The following is a 21,257-nucleotide window of genomic DNA, read 5'->3' on the forward strand; positions in this document are numbered from 1 at the left end:
TTTATTCTTTGAGAGGCAGCATGCCGCATTGGATAGAGTGAGTCTTTGGAATCAGGGGAGCCTGGAATTGGGTACCAAGTCTATGGTTTACTGGCTGTTCAACTGTAAACAATTCCATTTACCTCCTTCTGCTTTGTCTTCAAGATGGGACATGCATCTACTTCATAGGGTTGTTGGCTGCCTATGTTAGTCACTCAACTGATGTTTCCTTTTGGTTTCTCCTTATTTTTTATAATATGGTAAAACAAAAAAAAAAAGGTGGCTAACATGTCTCTCAATTTAGCCACATACCTATTTCTCAAAGACAATGGCATTTTTATTTTCCTATCTCTCCTTGATAGTTGTACCTATAACCATTCCTACTTCAGTGGAAATTACTATAAATAGTTTGGAGAAAACTATTTATGTAATTAAAAATCCTGTCCTATCTATGGCCCTTAAAATGCATTGATGATACCTGTTTAAATACACTAAGGTGTCTCCATATGGCCCCACTGTTAATGGTCACATTTGTGATATAATTGCAACAAATCAATAAGCTTCTCCTAGCAGGGAGTTCTTTCTCCTTCAGGCCTAGAATATGGCCTACAAGTGCATGGTCTCTCTCATCTCTCCCCTGTGGTCCCACTACACTTTATCAGCTTCCTTCTTCTTCCACTTGGGACTTTCTATAGGTAAATAGTTAACACATGCAGTCTTTGGAGTCCAGTAGCCCTTAAATATTAGTCTCCACTTGGGCTGTGGCTCATAGCATAATCTAGAGCAAAGCCATCAACCAACTTCCTAGGCCAGGGGTTCTTCATCTGTAAAGTTGAGGCAAAAGCATTTACCTCATTGCATTACAAGCATCTATGAAATATGCATATAAAAGAAATATTTTTGGACCATTCCCATTTTTCAAATGAGGAAGCTGAAATGCCAAGATCAAGTAACTTACTCAAAGTCATTCAGTTAGGACTAAACCCATGTCTTCAACTGAAGTCTTCATGAATCCACATTATTACACTACATGTGATAAATCTCTGTAGTATGCTAAGAAGACATCTTTTTAAACGTAAGGTTGCAAGCAAGAGTTAGCAACAACACAGTACTACATAATGCGTTTTCTCTGAGAACAAGAAGCCTCGATGGCTTTAGGTTGTGGCATTTAGATACAGCCGAGTAGCTGTGTGCCTCATGTGAGCCAGTCTGGAAACCAGCACGCTGAATATAATAGGCCAATCAAAAAAGCTAGAAAATTCATCTTACTGCATTTATTTTTATATGATTTGGGGTCTTACTGATCTTAGTAGTCCTTTTCGCAAATTCACTCTGAGTAAGAAAGTATTCTTATAACTGGGTGTTTCTCCCAATCCTGATAGCTCCCTTTTCCTGACAGATGAACCCCAAGACCCTAAATCTTTTCTTTCTATTCCTTAAAGAGGATACATTTAGTGATGGCATCAGGCCCTATTCCACCCTCACTTCCCTAAGAAATCCATGAGCTGAGGACAAAACAAAAACAAAATCCCAGTGACTCTACAAAGAAGCTTCTTAAACTCTTAGCTGAATTTAGCAAAGTTGCAAGATACAAAGTCAACAGAAAAATCAGTCGAATTTCTATATTCTAACAATGAATAATTAGAAACCCTAACTTAAAAACACAATACTATTTGGGTGGCTCAGTGGGTTAAGCATTCAACTGCAGCTCAGGTCATGATCTCATAGTTCGTGGGTTTGAGCCCCATGTCAGGCTCTGCCCTGACAGCTCAGAGCCTGGAACCTGCTTCAGATTCTGTGTCTCCCTCTCTCTCTGTCCCTCCCCAGCTCAAGCTCTGTCTCTCAAAAATAAATAAACATTAAAAAAAATTAAAAACGATACTATTTATAATAGTTCTGGAAAACTTGATGTTTTCCATGTAAATCTAACAAAACATGTATGGGATCTCTAGGAGTAGCTGAAAACTACAAAACACTTGTGGAATAAAAACTTGTAGAAATACCTTCAACAGAGAAACAGGCTATGTTCGTGGATTGGAAAACTCACCAAAGTAAAAATGTCCATTCTTCCCTAATTGATCTATAGGGTTAATGTAATTCCTATCATATCCCAGGAGGTTTTTTATAGATATAAACAAGCTGATCCTAAAATTTATATGAAAAGAACAAAGGTCTAGAATAGCTAAAATTATCTTGAATAAAATGAATAAAATTGGAGAAATAATACTACCAGATTTTAAAACTTACTTTATAGTTACAGTAATCTATGCAGTGTAGCACTGGGGGAGGGACAGGCACTCAGATCAATGGAACAGAATAAAGAAAGTAGAAACAGATCTACACAAAGATGCTCGACTTATTTTGGACAAACATGCAAGAGCAGTTCAACAGGGAAAAGATACCTTTTTCAACGAACGGTTTGGGGACAATTTGGGCATCCATAGACAAAATAAATAAATAAGTGAACTTTGAAGTAAACCTCATGTCTTACACAAGAATCAGGTCAAAATGGATCAGAGCACTAAATGTAGTGCATGCCACCACAAAACTCTTTTTTTGTTGTTTATTTTTGAGAGAGAGACAAGGGGAAGGGAGGGGAAGGGACGAGAGGGGAGGAGAGGAGAGGAGAGGGTGCAAGCAGGGGAGGGGCAGAGAGAGAGATACACACAGAATATGAAGCAGGCTTTAGGGTCTGAGCTGTCAGCACAGAGGTCCATAAGGGGCTCAAACCCATCAACTACGAGATCATGACCAGAGCTGAAGTTGGACACCCAACTGACTGAGCCACCCAGGTGTGCTGCAACCACAAAACTCTTAAAAGAACACATAGGAGGGGTGCCTGGGTGGCTCAGTCGGTTGAGCGCCTGACTTCGGCTCAGATCATGATCTCACGGTTCGTGAGTTCGAGCCCCGCGTGGGGCTCTGTGCTGACAGCTCAGAGCCTGGAGCCTGCTTCGGATTCTGGGTCTCCCTCTCTCTCTGCCCCTTCCCCGCTCATGCTCTGTCTCTCTCTGTCTCTCAAAAATGAATAAACATTAAAAAAAATATTAAAAAAAAAGAACACATAGCAGAAGATCTTTGTAATGCTTACATCATGTTCGTCAGGTGAACAATTCTTAAGTGTGGTTCCAAAAGCACAATCCATAAGAGGAAAAAAAATATATTAAATGAGACTTCATAATAACTTAAAAGGTGTGCTTTGTTAAAGACACTGTTAAGAAAAGTAAGAGGCAAACCATAGACTAGTAGAAAAGATTTGTAAATCACCTATCAGGCAAAGAATACCCAGAATATATAAAGAATAGTCTAGATGGAACAGTAAGAAATCAAGCAGTCCTCTTAGAAAAGGACTAAAGACTTACACAGTCATTTCACCAAATAGGACACATAGAAGCCAAATAAAGCACATAAGAAGATGCTCAGCACAGTTTGCCATTAGGGAAATGCAAATTAAAAACACAATAAGATGCCTCTGCACACTTATTAAAATGGCTCCAAAGTCTGGTAGTACCAAATGCTGGTGAGGATGTGAAGCAAGATGACATCTCCCGCATCATTGGTAAGAATCTAGAATGTTAAGTCCTGCTGGAAAACAGCTTAGCAGTTTCTTATAAAGTTAAATATAAACTTACCTTATGACCCAGGAATGGCCCTAGAGAGATGTCTCCAAATGACCCCAAAGCCTGCATATGAATGTTCATGGCACCTTTGCAATTTCACACCAGAAACAAGCCAGATGCCCTTCAACAGCATGGATAAACAAGCAGTCCTACATCTACACAATGAAACACTATTCAGCAATGAGAAGGCACAGACTATTGATACAGCCAGTAACTTGGATGGCTCTTCAAGGCATTAGGCTGAATTAAAAAACAAAACAAAACAAAACAAAACCTTTAAATACTATATACTATGTGATTCCACTTGTAGACCATTCTCCAAGTGACACAGTTATACTGACAGACAACAGGTCAGTGGCTGCTGGGTCAGTGTGGGGGGAGCATGTGAGACTAAGAGGTAGAATCAGGGAGTTTTGGGGGTGACGGAGCAGTTTTGTACCTTGATTGTGATAGTGTTACTACAAATTTATACATATGATAAAATTTCATAGAACTATATACCCCCCCACTCCAAAATACATATAAAACCTGATGCAATGTGAATAAGGCCAATAGCTTGGGAGTTCTGTGCCAATGTCAATTCCCTGGTTATTTTCACGTACTATAGTTATGTAACATGTTATCATTGAGAGAAGCTGCATGAATGGTATATTGGAACTCTCTGCAGTATTTTTGGAACTCTGAAAATATGAGAATTAAAAGAAATTGAATATCCTACTCATTGTCATTGTAACTCCAGTTGATTATTCTTACTTGCCCATGCCCGTGGGACCATAAGCTACTACTGTCTTCTGAATATCTCAGTCGTCTTCTGACTCTTTGCCCAACTGTCATAGAGAAGTTTTATGACAACAATGAAAACACGCTACTTTGGATGAAAATTCACTAGTAGTTAACCTAAGAGCAAGAGCAGTGCTTTAAACCAACAGTGGATCCTCTCCTTTGGCAAATCTCCACTGAATGTCTGTGCCTAATGCCACAGTATGTGTACAGAGGAGAGTGAAGGTAGACAGGAGGGTTATCCAGACAAAGAACCAAGAAAGTAGGATAAGATAGAGCACAGATTACCATAATACAAAGCAGAAAGTCACTTTTGGCCAGGAGAAGAATATATTGCAAAGCAGGGACAAACTTAACAAAGCAACTTTCAATTCATATGTTGGGATTCTTCGTAAAATTTCACTAGGGAAAAAAAATGTGTCCACTGATAAAGAACAGGAACAAAATAAAAGGGGGCCCAAACCCACTGTGATGTCAATGCACTACAACCAAACTTTTTCCTGGAAGAATGCATGACGTATATGTGAGAGAGAGGGCATGATGGATGGCTGCAGGATAGAGAAAAAGCCAAGAACCTGTGTTCAGCTGTAAGAGTCTGCAGTTCTGTTTAAAAGTTTCTGCTTTGTTAAGGAGGGGAAGCAACCATATGATTCCCTGCTAGAGGCTGTACAAGATTCCTTACATATCTAGTTTCATTTACTCCCCACAAAAACCCTAGGAGGTAGGAATTGTGTGAGCAACAACAGAAGTGACCTCCACTTGTTTTAAGCAACAGACCATTGTTGGGTGGCAGACACAGGGGCCTCTGTGTCTCCACCTATGGTGGAGATGCAGATTCTACTCCTAGACATCTCTGCCTCACCTGAGAATCCCTTCCCTCATATTTTCATATCCGAACCACTCACTCAACCTCCAAACTCCAAGTCAGGAGCATCTGATCAACCATTTCCAGGTTAGGCCTTCCAAACCAGGATACCTAATAGGATACATATCCCCACCCCCGCATTGGCTGTACTACTTCCCTTCAAGGCTAACAGTGAAGTATACAAGTTAGGAACAAATCCATATCCATGGCAGACTGAATGGCAATTATATATTGCAGGTATTATCATGCTAGTTTGATGAATGAAAGTATCAAGGCTCAGAGAAGTATGAAAATTATCCTAATATTGCATAACTAGTTTTTTTTAAACCACTTTATTGTGGTATGATATGTAAAAAATTGTACATATTTAACATATGCAACTCAATGAGTTTGGGAATTAAGTATTCATCCATGAAACCATCACCACCATCAAACCCATAAACCATAAGCATCACCTCCCAAAGATTCCTCCTGCTCCTATGATGATGATGATGATGATGAGGAGGAGGAGGAGGAGGAGGAGGATTATTCCTGATAAGAACATTTAACATAAAGCCTACCTTCTTAGAAATTTTAAGTATTCAATACAGTATTGTTAGCTAGAAGCACTTTGCTGACTAGTACATCTCCAGAACTTATTTCTTGCATAAGTGAATTTTTATACCCTTTGACCATCACTTTCCCTTTCCCCCCTCCTCCCAGCCTCTAGCAAACACCATTCTCCTCTCCTCTCCTATGAATGTGGCTCTTTTAGATTCCACGTATTAGTGAGAGCATACAGATATATCTTTCTGTGTTTGGCTTGTTTTGCAAAGCATAATGTCCTCCAAGTTCATCCATGTTGTCACAAATGGCAAGATCTCCTTCTCTTTTAAGGCTGAGTAATACTCCATTTTATGTATATACCACATCTTTATTTATCTCTCGTGGACACTTGGATTGCTTCCACATTTTGGCTATTGTAAACAATGCTGTAGTGAATGTGAGTGTGCAGATACCTGTTTGGGTCCCTGCTTGCAATTATTTGGGTTATATACGCAGCAGTACAATTACTGAATCATATGGTAATTCTATTTTTAATATTTTAAGGAATCACCATACTGTTTTCCATAATGACTGCACCATTTTTATATTCCCACCAACAGTGCCCAAGGGGTCTAATTTCTCCACTTCCTCAATACTTGTTATTTCCTGTTTTGTTTTGTTTTTTTTTAATAGTAGCCATCCTAATGAGTGTAAGATGGTTTCCCTACAAACCAGTTAGTTTGTAGGGAATTTTTAGTGCATGTTCAACACTGGCTGCCAGAGTTTCACAGTGGTAATTTGATTAATTGGTTTCCTTCCCTTTCTTATCATAGTTTCCCTCTTCTCTATTGTTTCCTTGGCTTGCCTTCCAAATAAACCACTTACACTCAAACTCTTACCTCAGGATCTGCTTCTGAGCAATCTTGAACCAAGACACATGCTTGAAATTATTACTTTTCCTGTACAGTATTTATTGACAACACCTACCTTGCTCAGTTATGTTAGACCAAGCCTCTTCTCAATCTTAGTTTTACAAAATATTACCTGTCCAAACAAGCATTATGGGGATAGAAATATCCTAAAGACTAATTAGCTCTGTGAGCAGAGCTCACACTCCTAAAGAAACACAGGATTCATTCAACCTATCCCGTAGAAATCCTTCTCTCTTTAGTATACTCAAAACTCCTAAAACTTACAGCTTCAGAGGCAAGTGGGGACCAAAGGTCTACACACAGTTGTTTTAGAACTGTGTTCCATGGGTCCAGTGTTCCAGAGCACTGGGGACTCTGCACGTAACTACTTTGTGTAATATGATAAATTGGTTCTACACCAAGACTTTTCCAGTGGGCTAACTTGGGTTGGTACAGAACTCTGTTCACAATTTCTCCACTTATCTCTGTTAATTAAACAGTTTGCAGACTCGGGGCACCTGGGTAGTCTTGGTCAGTTGAACGTTTGACTCTTGATTTGGGCTTAAGCCATGATCTCTCTGTTGTGAGATCAAGTCTCATGTCGGACTTTGCACTGAACATGGAGCCTGCTTGAGATTCTCTCAATCTTTCTTTCTCTCAACAACTCTCCAAGGCAAGTTTTTTTTTTCAATGTTGTTATAGACATCCACATAGCCTTATCAATCAGGACTTTATCAATGGCATCAGATCATGACTGCAGATTTAAAAATTTTTTTATATTCATCAAATCAATGAACATATGAAATCATTTCTGGGAAAAAAATAGACACACACACACACATATATACATACTGTACTGGGTTCCAGTACAGTTTGATTAAACATTAAACATAAACCAACAAACATTTAGATTTGCATAGTCCTGAAACTTTATAAACCATAGATCTAGGTCAAGCCCTCATCAAACTCATAATTTCCCTCCACAGCATCTTGACATGTGTGCTTAAGCATGATGAGTTAAAGAAAGCTTCTACCTCCTGAGAAAGTCTGCTCTATTTCAGGACATTTCTGATTGCCATGAAGATTCATGGTTTTCCCTTATTGGGCTGAAATCTGCCTCCCTACAATTTCTACTCTTCCATCTAAGAGAGATGAGCCTCTAGATCTTGTTGGAGTTACCCAGTACTCTCACACAAGCAGAAAGAACCCTTGCAAGCATCGGAATTCCTGTATCTTTAGCACCCAGTAAAGACAGGGTCCCCCTTCTTCTCCACTGGCTGGCAGCAAGCTTTCCCTCTCCAGCCCATCTGTAACATATAGGAAAGTGATGGCAAAGATATGGATTTTGCCAAACTTAATCAGAGCCTTAAGTGGATCAACAAGGGCAAGGGTAGGAGGAGAGTTAGGGGTACAAAGAAGGGGTGGGCAACTTTCCAGCCACACAACATATGGCAATAGTTTCACTAAAAGCTCAAAACAGTATTTATTTCATGCAGTGACATTGCCTCAAGAAGCACACAGGCCAAATTTCTAATGCATGAACCCTAAATCCATTGTTTCAGATCTCCTCCTCTTCCTCTGATTTCCCTCCCTCCCCAACTCAGTGCTAATCCCTCCTCCTTATTTTTTGAAGACTCCCTCTTCTCCTTGAAAGCTGGGGCAGTATGAATGGAATGTTTTGATTTACTACAGCCCCCCTGAATTCTACTTTCCCAAATCAATTAATTTCCTCACATTCTGACAACTGAAGGGTAGGAGCAAAGGCTGAGGGAAGCAATGGTTGGGTAGTGAGAGGTTAGGGTATAGCAGGGGGTGAGGTGAGTGGGAGATTGAGCTCCCTGGAGGGGGTTAGCCAGGGGAAGATAAATTACCCCTGTGCTTGGTGTTGAGAGAAAAGGACTGGGGGAGAGCTTGGGATCTGAGATGAGCACAGGGGGCAGGAGGATTGGCCGTCAATCAGAAAGCTTGAAAAAAATAGAAGAAAAAGGCAATTTCCTTCCAAGAAGAGAGGGAACTGGGGGATTAGAAGGCCTCCTATACCTCCAGTTCTGGGTTGCCTGGGGCGATCATTAGGCTCTGTTGCCTTCGTATTTACTCCTGCAGCTGTGTCTCCATCTTAGGTGGGCAGTGGTATTTCTCTAGTACAAATATTCAAAGTTCTTGTGGGAATGGAAAGAGGAGACTTTTCATTTCCATCTTTGTTTCTTTCTCTCTTTTAATCTCTTGTTTTTCTTCTTTCCTTCCCTTCCACCCCTTCTCCCAGCCTCTCTCCCTCTTTCCTTCTTTCCCTTCCTCTTCCCTCCCTTCCTCTCTTCCTGGCTTCCCCCCTTCTTCCTCCCTCCTTGCTTTTTTCAGTCTCTTTCTTGATCACCCAGCCATTCATTCTTCCAAAATGTACTAAAGAACTCTACTGTGTGAGCCTCTATGTTAATTATGATAAGAAAAACCAGGCTTCTAAGATAGGATGCAGTTCAATTGAAGAGACATTGACTCATCGAGCTTTGTGCGAGATGCTGGACATACTGGCTCTACAAAGAGGAACACAGCACTGCCTGTGACCTCAAGAAATGCATTGCTATGTAGAGAGAGACAGACATATCATTACTCATATGTCTGTTCATTGAATCCCTATGTGAAATGCTGGAACTATTGACTATTTTTGAATCTGTAGCATGTGGGACCTGGCCTGGCCTCTGACTGCAATAAATATTCAATGAGGAAAGCAACTACATTCATTAGAATACCTGTAATGTGTCAGATATTTTGCGTGTTTTGCTATTAATCCTTTCTCCAACCTCACAACAAAGTTATGGTCATTCCCATTTTACAGGTGAGTAACAGAAATAGAATTAGACAATTTGCCAATGTTAAACACCACTTAGAGGTAAAATTGTTTATACACGTCTGCCCAATGTTAATGCAGAATATTTATCTATTCTTCCATGCTACTTTTTTGCAAAAATAGATGACTGTAACACCATAGGTATTTCAAGTTGATGAGATTAAAACCTTTGTAATTTAAGAAAGAAATCCTATTCTAATTGGTAGAAAATCTATGTTGTAACATATTTTGCAATGCATGAACCAATATAAGTAAATAGGTAAATAAAACTGGCATATTCCATGTTGCACCAGCCTGAGGTCTCCATAGCACGAATGTTCAAATTTTGTTCCAAACGCTCACCTGCATGATTGTAGGGCCTCAGCACCATCCAGCTGAAGTCTCTTTCCAATTATTTTTGGTATCAACATATTCCTAGTAGTAACTTAACTCTTGTCCTTCTATCCTGGTCTCTTTGTTGGTGTCTCCTGCAAAAAAATTCACCTGGGACAGTTGTTCACCACTAACATGGTACTCGGGACCCTGAAGAGAATAATGTGCTCCTGCTGAGAATGATTCATCCCAGGGTCCTTGAAAACACACTACCAAAGATTTATGTGCTGCTCCTACCACATGCCCGAAGTGTATCATCAAGGAGGCTCTGCTCATGGAGTAACTGACTCATCACATGCTTCCACCACCATTTCAACAATGAGTAGAGAGCTCCTTGAGTTGCCAAACCCTGCTCCTTTTCCTACAGTATACATTGCATCAGAGCTAAGCTGTGTTCCAGTCAGAAATGGGGAGAATGCTCCACTCCTCAACCCTGCATGACTCTATCATCTGAGCTTGAGGAAAGTTTGCTTATATGTACTAGCTTGCCTGTAAAGGCTTTCACTCCTCCCTGAATCCATTTCCTTTGACAGTAAGCCCACTGACTCTGGGCATGGGCCACGTGACTGACTTTGTTCAATGAGATAATAGCAAATAATGTATGCAGGAGCTTGGAAAAATACTCGCAAGAGCATGCCTGGACCAGACTACTGGAGGATAAGACTTGTGAAGCAGAGGTAGTTGGCCCAGCTAAGACTATTGTAGATTTTCTGACATTCAAGTGATCACCCAAGTCCCAAGAAGACCAGAAGAACTGCCCGATCACGATCAGTTCAGTTCGGCAGAACTGCCCCATCAACTCACAGACTTATGAAAAATAGCATATCACTGCCTAAAACCGCTACTTGTGGGGAGGAGTTGTTATATACCTTTAGGTAACTGATGTATTTATTGTAAGTCTCACAAATGATCTCATGAATACAGATTATTTGGCTCTTGCCACCAGCATTTCTTTTCAAAGGGCGGGGCCCATCTGAGAAAGAAGCATGATTCTCTACTTTCCATTCCCTGTATCCCTCCCTCCCCCACCACCTTCTCCCCCAGAGCTCTGCTTACAAACCTAATCTGTGGTGCTATCAAGAAGCAGATGACCTCTTAAACAACGATTCTTCTCTTCTTAACTCTTCCTCCTTCTTCCTATTCCTTTTCTGCATTTACCAGGGTGCCAACCTGCTCGCTTCTCCTTAAGTAAGAGACAAAGCTAAACACAAGGCTCTTTTATAAATTAACACGTACAAATAGATGTCTTTGGGTTTACCAAGTCTATTGCTTTATTAGTCATACATAGACAAGTCTAAATTCCCTTTAGACTAAGCCAAGATCTCACTGTAGAGAAAAGAAATATATGTAAATATGATTGATATATACTAGAATGTCACACATACACACACAGATGTGACTTGTATGAATTACATAGCAAGATTAAATCAATAAGAATAAGCAAAAGAGATCGTGAAGAGTAAAGTCAGAAGATTGCATTATGCGATAATTCATTGTCACTGCTGAGAGGAGCCATTATTACTATTTTGGCCTCTATCATACATCAGCATCACACATAAAATCGCTTAATTATAGCAGATTAAATTAGCAGGACATGGATTAACAATGTTTTTGTGCCTGAATCCTGCCTTATGATTTTTCCAAGGACACGTGAAAAGTTTTGACCTTCCAGGAACCCATTGCTGGTTGCAGGTAGTGGACCAGCACAGCTTTGCTAGGTCATCATGGTGGCATCAGAGTAAATCAGTCCTGCGCTTGCTGGTATATTTCTAGGAAGCTCTTTCTTATCTTCCTGACGCCTACAGACAGACCCCTTTTCCTTTGATCTGTACTTTTATTTTACCCATTACAACCCTCAACATCAAAAACAGCATATCTTCTTTCTGCCAGCCAAAAAAAACAGGTCTCTGCACTTCATGAGCAATACGTTGCTTGTGAAATACTTGACAAGGACCAGCTTTGAACATGTAAGTACAGTAAAAGGAGCAGTGGGTTAGGTAGGAGCCAAGAGATACAACAAAAGTTGTAGTCACAGCTTTGCTCCCAGTTTACTTGATGAACTTGGACTCCAGGCTGGATTTTAGTCTTCTTGTCTCTTCTCTTAAATGAAGAGTTGTATCAAATCCTCTTTAGTACTCTAGCTTTAAAAACTATAAGGATTGGGGCGCCTGGGTGGCGCAGTCAGTTAAGCGTCCGACTTCAGCCAGGTCACAATCTCGCGGTCCGTGAGTTCGAGCCCCGCGTCGGGCTCTGGGCTGATGGCTCAGAGCCTGGAGCATGTTTCCGATTCTGTGTCTCCCTCTCTCTGCCCCTCCCCAGTTCATGCTCTGTCTCTCTCTGTCCCAAAAAATAAATAAACGTTGAAAAAAAAAATTTAAAAAAAATTAAAAAAATAAAATAAAAAAAATAAAATAAAAACTATAAGGATTGATGGGGCGCCTGGGTGGCTCAGTCGGCTGAGTGTCTGACTCTGGCTCAGGTCATGATCTTGCGGTTTGTGAGTTCGAGCCCCGCGTTGGGCTCTGTGCTGACAGCTCAGAGCCTGGAGCCTGCTTTGGATTCTGGGTCTCCCTCTTTCTCTGCCCTTCCCCTGCTCATGCTCTGTCTCTCCCTCTCTCTCAAAAATAAATAAACATAAAAACTATAAGGATTAATCCTGACGTTCTCAAATTGTGATGCATGACTTGAAGCTATACAGCTCGAGAGATTGGATCTTGGTTGGATTCCATCACTGGACTCCAAGACACCATGTTGTTTTGCCTGGACCCCTGCAGTAGATTCCTATTTGGTCTTCCTCTTTCCTTTCTTGTATTACTATAATTCAGTCCCCAGATAGAAGCTGGAGTGAAATCTACGAACATTTAAATCATGTCCCTTCCTTATAAGTGTTCCAATTATTTTCCACTAAGCTTAGAATAGAATTCACACATCTATAAGGCATGACCTGGCCTGTGCCTACATCATCTCCCACTACCCTCCATACTACCAGCAAGGAAACAGGAACTTTAGTCCACAAGGAATTGAATTTTTCCAGCAACTTGAATGAGACTGGAAATGAACTCTCACCCAGGATAGCCAAAATGGATCACAGCACTGCTAACACCTGGATTTCATCATTGTGAGACCTTAAGCAGAGCCCACTGGACTTCTTCTGAGATCTTGCTGAGCCAAAGTGGACTTCTGACCTACAAAATGTGAGACAACGCATTGTGTTTTTTGAAGACACTGAGGGAGTAATAATTTTTTATAGTGGCATTACAAAACTAATACAATAAGTGACAGAGCTCCATCTGGGAAGACTCCATGCAAACAGCTATCCACAGTCTTCTTCCATTTCTTATGTCTGGTTTTCCTCTTTTAGAATTCTTTATCTTTCTCTCAAGTAACACAAATACCAAGATTAAAATTGCTCTAAGCTTCTGCGAGAAGACTTACCTGAGGGTACTGAGCTGCCATTACACATAGAGACATCAAAGTCAGGCTGTAGATGTGTCATGCTAACTTCCCCTGGAGTGGGGTTTCAAGAGGGACCCACTCCTGGTACCATACTTGAAGATGGTAAGGACAGAGTGAAGCAAGTCCAAATGGAAAAGGGTCTCAAAATGATGAAATGAAAGGAACTGGGTGTGTGTGTGGGGGGGGAGGGGGTGGAGCTAGAGAGAAGGGAGCTCAGGGGAGACAGATGTGTGCAGGGTTCTCAGAAGGTGAGGATACAGACATCTTCTGGTGCGAGGGAAGAGAAATTAAATTGATGGGTATATATTCTAGACAGGGTAGTGCTCAGGAGAGAAAAAACACCAGTGACCCATGAAAGGTGTTCAGGACTGCCTTAGCAAGCTCTTACCCTGAGGATGTTGTGTTAGGGGAGCTCAGCCAAATTGGCAGAAACCAGAGCACTTCAGAAACTCTAGTTCGACATTCTCATTTCATCAGTGAGGAAACCAAAGCTCAGAGAGCAAGACTTGTTACATGCCCTTTAGTCTTTTGCCACTCTGAAATTCTGTTTAAATCATTCCTGCTCTATGGAATTAGGAAAGGCCCATGGGAAAGACTCATCAGGAATTATAATACCTTTCTTGTCCCCTTTATCTATACTGCAGATTCTGGCTCATGGTACCTTTACAGGGATCTACTGCTGCCCTTTTGCTGAAAGAAAAACATTCTGGGAATTTCAGTCCTTGTCTGACTTCTCAAATGGAAGTCCTTCAGATTTCAGTATTTCTGAGACTTATATTTCCTTTTGTACTATGTCTTGAAAAGAGATTTCTTCAGCAAAATAAGTGTTCAATCAAGATGTCCAAATTCCGCTTTACCTGCTGAGATGTTCACACTTTCACTCATTCATCTATTTGAAAAACATTAGTTCCTTCCATGCTAAATACAAGTGTTGTAGACATGAGATAAAATCCCCACACCCTGGGAGCTCATAGGGAAATGACACGGGAAGCGACCACTATGCCATACGATCTTGTAAGTGCTGGAGTGAGGGGCTCTTGAAGGTGAGGGTGAAGGGAACAGAAGGTTCAGAGCCTGAGGCATCAAGGATAGGGCATGTTCCCAGTACAGTTTGATTGTTATGCAGGGAGCTTGGGGATGGACAAGGTGACAGCAGATGAGGCTGGGAAGTTTCATGGAGACCATGCATGCCACGTTAAGGAACTAGTATTTTGTCCTGAAACTCATCTGTATTTGAGGGTTTATTTACTATATTTTTAAGTTTATTTGTTTTTGAGAGAGAGAGAGTAGAGGAGGGGAAGAGAGGAGGGAAAGAGAATCCCAAGAAGGCTCCGCACTGCTGGCACAGAGCTCCATGTGGGGCTCAAACTCACAGACTGTGAGATCGTGACCTGAGCTGAGGTGAAGAGTCTGACGTGTAACTGACTGAGCCACCAAGGTACCCCTAGAGAGTCTATTTAAAGGAGAGAGAGGACATGGTGATATTTTGTTTTTAGAAAAAGTCTTCTGATACAATGGAAAATACCAATTTCCCATAGTCTCCTTAGCAATATCTAATTTTGTGTTGTGCTAAAAATTATTCTCCTCATTACAGTATGTTCCGTGGGTTCTTCTTTGGGCTACATAAGGTAAGCTGTTAATCCTTGCTTTCAAAGAATGTATGTCAGTGGTGATTAAAAAATATTTATAGGGGTGCCTGGGTGGCTCAGTCGGTTGAACGTCTGACTTCGGCTCGGGTCATGATCTTGTGGTTTGTGAGTTCGAACCCCGCGTTGGGCTCGGTGCTGATGGCTCGGAGCCTGGAGCCTGCTTCGGATTCTGTGTCTCCCTCTCTCTCTTCCCTTCCCATACTTGCACTCTGTGTGTGTATCTCTCTCTCCATCTCAAAAATAAATGTTTAAAAAATATATTTTTATAATATTCGCACATCCGTATTTATAGCAGAAGTAGCCAAACACTAGAAGCAACCCAAGTATCCATCAACAGGTGAATGGATTAACAAAATGTGATATACAGATACAATGGAATATTATTCAGCTTTTAAAAAGGAAATTCTGATACATGGTGCAAACTTTCATGAACCCTGAGGATATTATGCTAAGTGAAGTGGGTCATTTACAAAAGGACAAATATGGTATAATTCCGTTCATATGAGGTACCTAGAGTCATTAAATCCACGGAGATAGAAAGGAGAAAAGGTGGTTGCTAGAGGCTGGGAGAGGGAGAAATGGAGAGCTACTGTTTAATAGATACCGAGTTGTAGTTGGGGGAGATAAAAAAGTTCTAAAGACTGTTGGTGCTGATGGTTGTGCAACAGTGGGAATGTACTTGATGCCAGAGAATGGTACACTTAAAAGCAGTTAAAATGGTAAAATTTGTGTTATGCATATTTTACCATATTAAAAACCAATTGAAGTAAGAGGCAAAATTCAAAACAGGTCCGACAGAGCCTGAGGGTAGCATTCCACGCCATCCAGCTGTTGATGGTACAGTTGCCGCCTTCATTCCATCTTTCTCTGGATTCCTTCTTAGATGCATGCCTTCCCTAAATGTGATAGACTCATCCACTCCTGGCCTGTGCAAAGCGGAGACCAGTTCTACCACTCATCAAACTCAAAATGACAAGGGGGTTTATGAGATCATTTCATACACCCCACGTCTTTATTTGTACCAGGAGACAAACTCGGGCCAACTCTTGTCCATTTTCTTCTGCTGAATCAGGGAAATTGCGTCTCTCATATGGTGTATGATCACACTATTAGAGCCTCAGGTAGTGAGACAGTCTGCCGGAAGTCTCTCTGTCTCTTGACTTTTCTCCCATATTTGGCATGTGACCAGGAGCTCAGTTATTTTCAAAGAAAAGGGGGGAGGGAACACTTGTGAGCTGAGCCAGCCCAGAGATCTAGTTTGACAAGTCTTAGAAACCACAGAGAATGATTGCTGCAGAGTAGGACTGCAGAAACCTAGTGCTGAGTGCCCACATGAACCCCCTGAAAAAATGGGAGGTGTTGTCAGAAACAAATGTAATGAAGAATGAGAGAGAGTTAGAGAAGGCCCAAGTGCTACAGAAAGAACACTGAACTGGAGCTACACGACCTAGGGTCAAGTCCTTCTCTTTGACCTTGGGCATTTCTCTTCACCTCTCTGTGCCACAGAAGCTTTGTGTGGAAAATAAACACATTACTCTACAGAGTTATAATGCATAGGAAACAGCATGGCAAAATACAAGTGTAGATATGGTGTAGGCACCTCCGGATGTTACTTCCCTTCCTTTGGACGTGCTATCAAGAGATGGTCCAGTTCTACAGGATATATGGGTCTCTCCTCCACATACATCTCAGCATCTCTCCTGCAAAAGATGACACCAAGCATTCTTCCCCGTGCATGTCGCCATCTTGTTAAATGCTTATTGTGTGTTGGGTGTTATACTGGCTACATGTCTTAGATCTCATGCTAGCCTTTGCTTCCAATTCCTGAATTGCTTTTGAGACTTTCCTCTGACTTCTCCTTTCAAGTCAGCCTTGTCTTGCAAGTTTCAGACCATACTTTGGGAGAAGAATTGCTGCTAGAATCCTGACCAGAGTTTGGTGGTACCAAATGATGCTCTCAGGTTGTACAGAGCTTGTCCTTTCCTTATCCACTTCAATGGGCTTGTGTTCCAACTCTTCCCGCTACTTGCTACTCTGTTATCTGGTAAGAGGATCATGTAGAGTGGGGAATAGTCAGGGCCTTGAAAGTCAGACAAAAATGATCATTTAATTTCCCTGTATGATTCCAACTCCTCCTTGGAGATTTCTGTAAGGGATTATCTTTTCTTTTAAGTTTATTTATTTTGGGAGGGATAAAGAATGTAGGCAGGGGCAGAGATAAAGGGAGAGAGAGAATTCCAAGCAGTCTCCACACTGTCAGTGCAGAGCCCAGCGTGGGGCTCGATCTTACAAACCATGAGATCATGGCCTGAGATGATATCAAGAATCGGACATTTAACCAACTGAGCCACCCCAACGCACCCAGAGGTGGTGAATTTAAATGTCCATCCAGGCCAGGAAGGGAAAATGAATGAGTGACACCAGTCAGGAAAGTGACCCAGTGAGGCCAGGCTCCATCTAAAGGGAAGTTTCTACTGAGGTCCCAAGATTGATGGCCTCTGTGATCAAAGAAGGCTCTCATACATCCAGATTTTGATGTATTAGCAATTAATTTTGTTAAAAAATATTAATCTTGGCACTGACTGTTAGTGTCTTTAAAAATACTGTGTAGGCCAAACATAGCATGTTGGCACAGCCCCTGGGCTACCAATTTGTTATTTCAATCTTTGTCCAAACCGATCATTTTATAAATGTTAGGAAATAAATATGAATGGCCCAAAGTTGTACCAAATCTTTCTTGCAGAACAGGAATGGGAACTCAGATTTGAGGCTGAGCCAGATCTTTCCACACTCCCAGGGCCCTGATGGTCCCTTCACCCATTTGGGAAGAAGGGTGAAAGGAAGAAGAAAGAGAGAGAGAGAGTCACATTTAGAATAGAGCAGCAAAATAGTCACCATGGTAGAAAATGTGATCGCTTTCTCAAAACGTCATCAACTCAACACATTTTTGCTGAACAAATGCCATCTGCTGACCCCATATGAAGCCCTGGGGACTCTGTGAGGAAAAGGCAGGAGAGGTTCTCACCTGGCAGACGTCGCTCTTTAAAGAGAAAGAAATTTAAGTGTTCAGGCAGTCATAAAATGTTGTGAGAAGAGCCGAAATTGGAGCGTGTGCAGATTTGTGAGAACATGGGGGTTGGGGGGGACTCTAAGGCAGCCTGGTGGTCACAAGCCTGAGGAAGGGAGTTCCAAAGGAGCATCATGGATTGATGGATGACAGGACAGCATTCCCTGGAGTATGCAACCCCAATCACACAGTCCCCAGGAGAAGAGGAAAGTTATCATTCAACCATCCCGATGGGTGGCATTTTAATATTCCACCTTTGACTATTAGGAAGGGTCACATCTTCCCAGTTTATTTCCAGCCTTCCTGTCATTACATGCATTGGATAAACTGAAAGCCCATTTGTTGGGGATGGTGTTGGGGGATCTCAATCTCCAAATGGCACTCAAAATGCTGTTATAGTCAACAGCTTTTTGGAAGCACAGACTTTGGAACCAAACTCTTGGTGTGTGATTCCTAACTCTGCTACTTACCAGTTTTGTGTTCTTCAGCAAACTACTTAAGTGCTCTGTGCTTTGCTTTTCTCGTTATAAAATGGGAATCATAATGGTACCTACTTATAGCGTTAATGAGAATTAAATTGTAAAATCTAAAAAAACACTTAGCATAGTGCCTGGCACCTGGTAAGCATTTAATATACTCACTAACGTAGCTATTAGGGGGGGTGGGATTCATTGATCGTTAAAGCCTTAGATTTCACTTCCTCCAGGAAGCCTTCTGGGATCTCCCCTGATATAAACACACACACACACACACACACACACACACACACACACACACACACTGAGACCCCTTAGTTCCCTGTACTTCCCTACTGGAACATGTCTCATAATGTATTCTAATGTCATTTTCTCCACTAGACGCTAAGCAATACAAGGGCACATACCATGGCTGTCTTGTTCACCACTCACTCCCAGTATGTCTAGCATGAGAACTGGGGCTCAGAAAATGTTTAGTGATGTGCCATTCCTTTTAGGAATGGTGACAGAGATTCTGTGAGCCCCCCAGTATAACCTTTCTGGTAAACTTAGCACTGTCCCCCACCCCTGATCTCCTGAGAGCCTAATTCCCTTCCACTGTGACCCCCCTCTTTCGGCCCAGATCTTTCTCTCTCTCCTTCTGTTTCACCCCCCATCCATTCTGGAATCCGTCCCTACTTTATTAGGCGTGTGTTCACTTTGAAGCCGTGGCTACACATGGCCACACAAACTCTGGCATCCAGGCCTCCAATCATCCAGATCCTTGGTGACCTGACAGCAGAGCATCTGGGCAACTGACTCATCTCGGTTTTCTTTTCATCCACATGGTTTGGCACTGCTTAGGCACTGCCTGAAGGTCGGGTACTGAATCCCTGATGCCGTGACAATTTTCCTCTGGTCTCTTGAAATCATCATGGGCTTGTATACACGGGCAAGGCTTTTTTAATCAGGGACCAGCTGGTTGTGGTGGGGGATCTATTTGTCGCACCCACTATTAATTAGTAACATTTTAGAAAGCAGAACAAGCAATGGGAAAAAGGAAAGTTTATGACTGGAAGGAAGAATTGTAAGCCATGTGTACAAACTGTGGGCAAAGATTGCTGTATTCACATGGCATGTTAGAAGACTCGCAGGTGAAAGACACACATTTCTTCTCTTTGGCTTTAGAGAGTGAAGCCTTGATGAAAGGTTTCAGGGAGGATGGTTTCAGACCTTGTCCTTTCAACAGAAGGGACTGAATCAGGCTATGTTCTCTTGTTGTTGTTTTTTAACAAACATTTATAAACACTTATGTGTTCTGGGCCAGTAGTGACAAGTCATAAAACAGAGTTCTTACAAGATTACAGTCAAATGAGGGGGAAATGACACGAAACCAGAAAGTCATGATGATACAGTGTGTAAGTGTAATGGTGCATCTGGGCACCATGGGAGCAGAGGAGGAGGGCACATTTTTGGCATTTCAGACCTGTTTCTACCACCTCCTGGTGAGGTGGTCTTGAAATCTCATAACCTACACAGCATGATGGTAGTGAACCAGGAAGGATTGAACATAGGCAACAGCATTTTGTAGACTGAAAATTGATTGATGCGTGTTAATGTCCACCCTTCAATGTGCCCAGATTCATACAGTGCAGTCTTTTAAGTGATTGAGCTCTTGGCCATTGGAAGCATGTAAGGAGGCCAGATGGCTTCCTGGATAAGGAACATTTAGAGGGAGAGTCCTGTACTGGGAAATGCCTGAGGATTCTTATTTACAGTATTTAAGGCTAGTGAGTTCAATTCTTACACTAGACTGTGGAGATCATGTTGAAGTCAGGAGGCTATGAGCCAAATTTTGGGCACTGAATAATAATCCAGCCACCTCTGCCAGTGAGATAGTGAGGGACATTCCTGACCCTGCCCTGGCCTTGGTTTCCTGCGTAAGAACCGTAAGCCTAGGCCACCAGCAAGGACAAGGGGCAAGTTCCTCTTCCTTCTCCAGTGCCCCTTGCTCTATACTTTCTTTTTCTACAATTTTGCAACTCCTTCTCTGTCTCATCCTTCTCCTGTCATCAAGTCCCACTGATTTTACTTCCTAGGCATATTTGAATCATTCACCAGGCATTAGCTTTGTTCAGGACTCGCCATCCCTCACATCAGTGCTCTGGCTTCTGGACATGTCCCCTCACCCTCAGCATCCATCACAGTCCCTTCTTCAAACAACAGCCAGAGTGATCTTTTAAAAAATGTGAATCTCATAATATCAGTCTCTTGTATAAAACCATTTATTGTCTCCCACTAGCGTCCAGATCAAGTCAAAGTTTGCTGAATGTCTCATAGGGGCACTACTCCAGCTTTGTGATTAACCTGCAAGTAACACTCGTTGGCCAAACCAAAGGCACCTTTCAAATTGGTTATCTCAGATAATAAGACCTTTGCACATGATGCTTCCTCTGCCTGGAAATGCCAACGCTGCCTTTATATGATTCCACTTATGTTTTTTTTTGTTTGTTTGTTTGTTTTGTTTTTGTATGTGTGTGTGTGTCTTTGAAACTTTCCCTAACTTTTGCCCTCTTCACCCCTTTTCTAAGTTAGGGTTAACCATTTGTCCTGTGAGGCCCCACAATACTCCATGTGCACCTCTATCAGAGGAGTTTTAATGCTGTATTGTACTTACTTCTTTACAAAAGTGTCTTCTTCTCCACACTTCAAAGTCTTTGAGGGAAAAGATTGCAT

The sequence above is a fragment of the Lynx canadensis genome, chromosome D4, assembly GCF_007474595.2.
Source record: "Lynx canadensis isolate LIC74 chromosome D4, mLynCan4.pri.v2, whole genome shotgun sequence".
NCBI lineage: Eukaryota > Metazoa > Chordata > Mammalia > Carnivora > Felidae > Lynx > Lynx canadensis.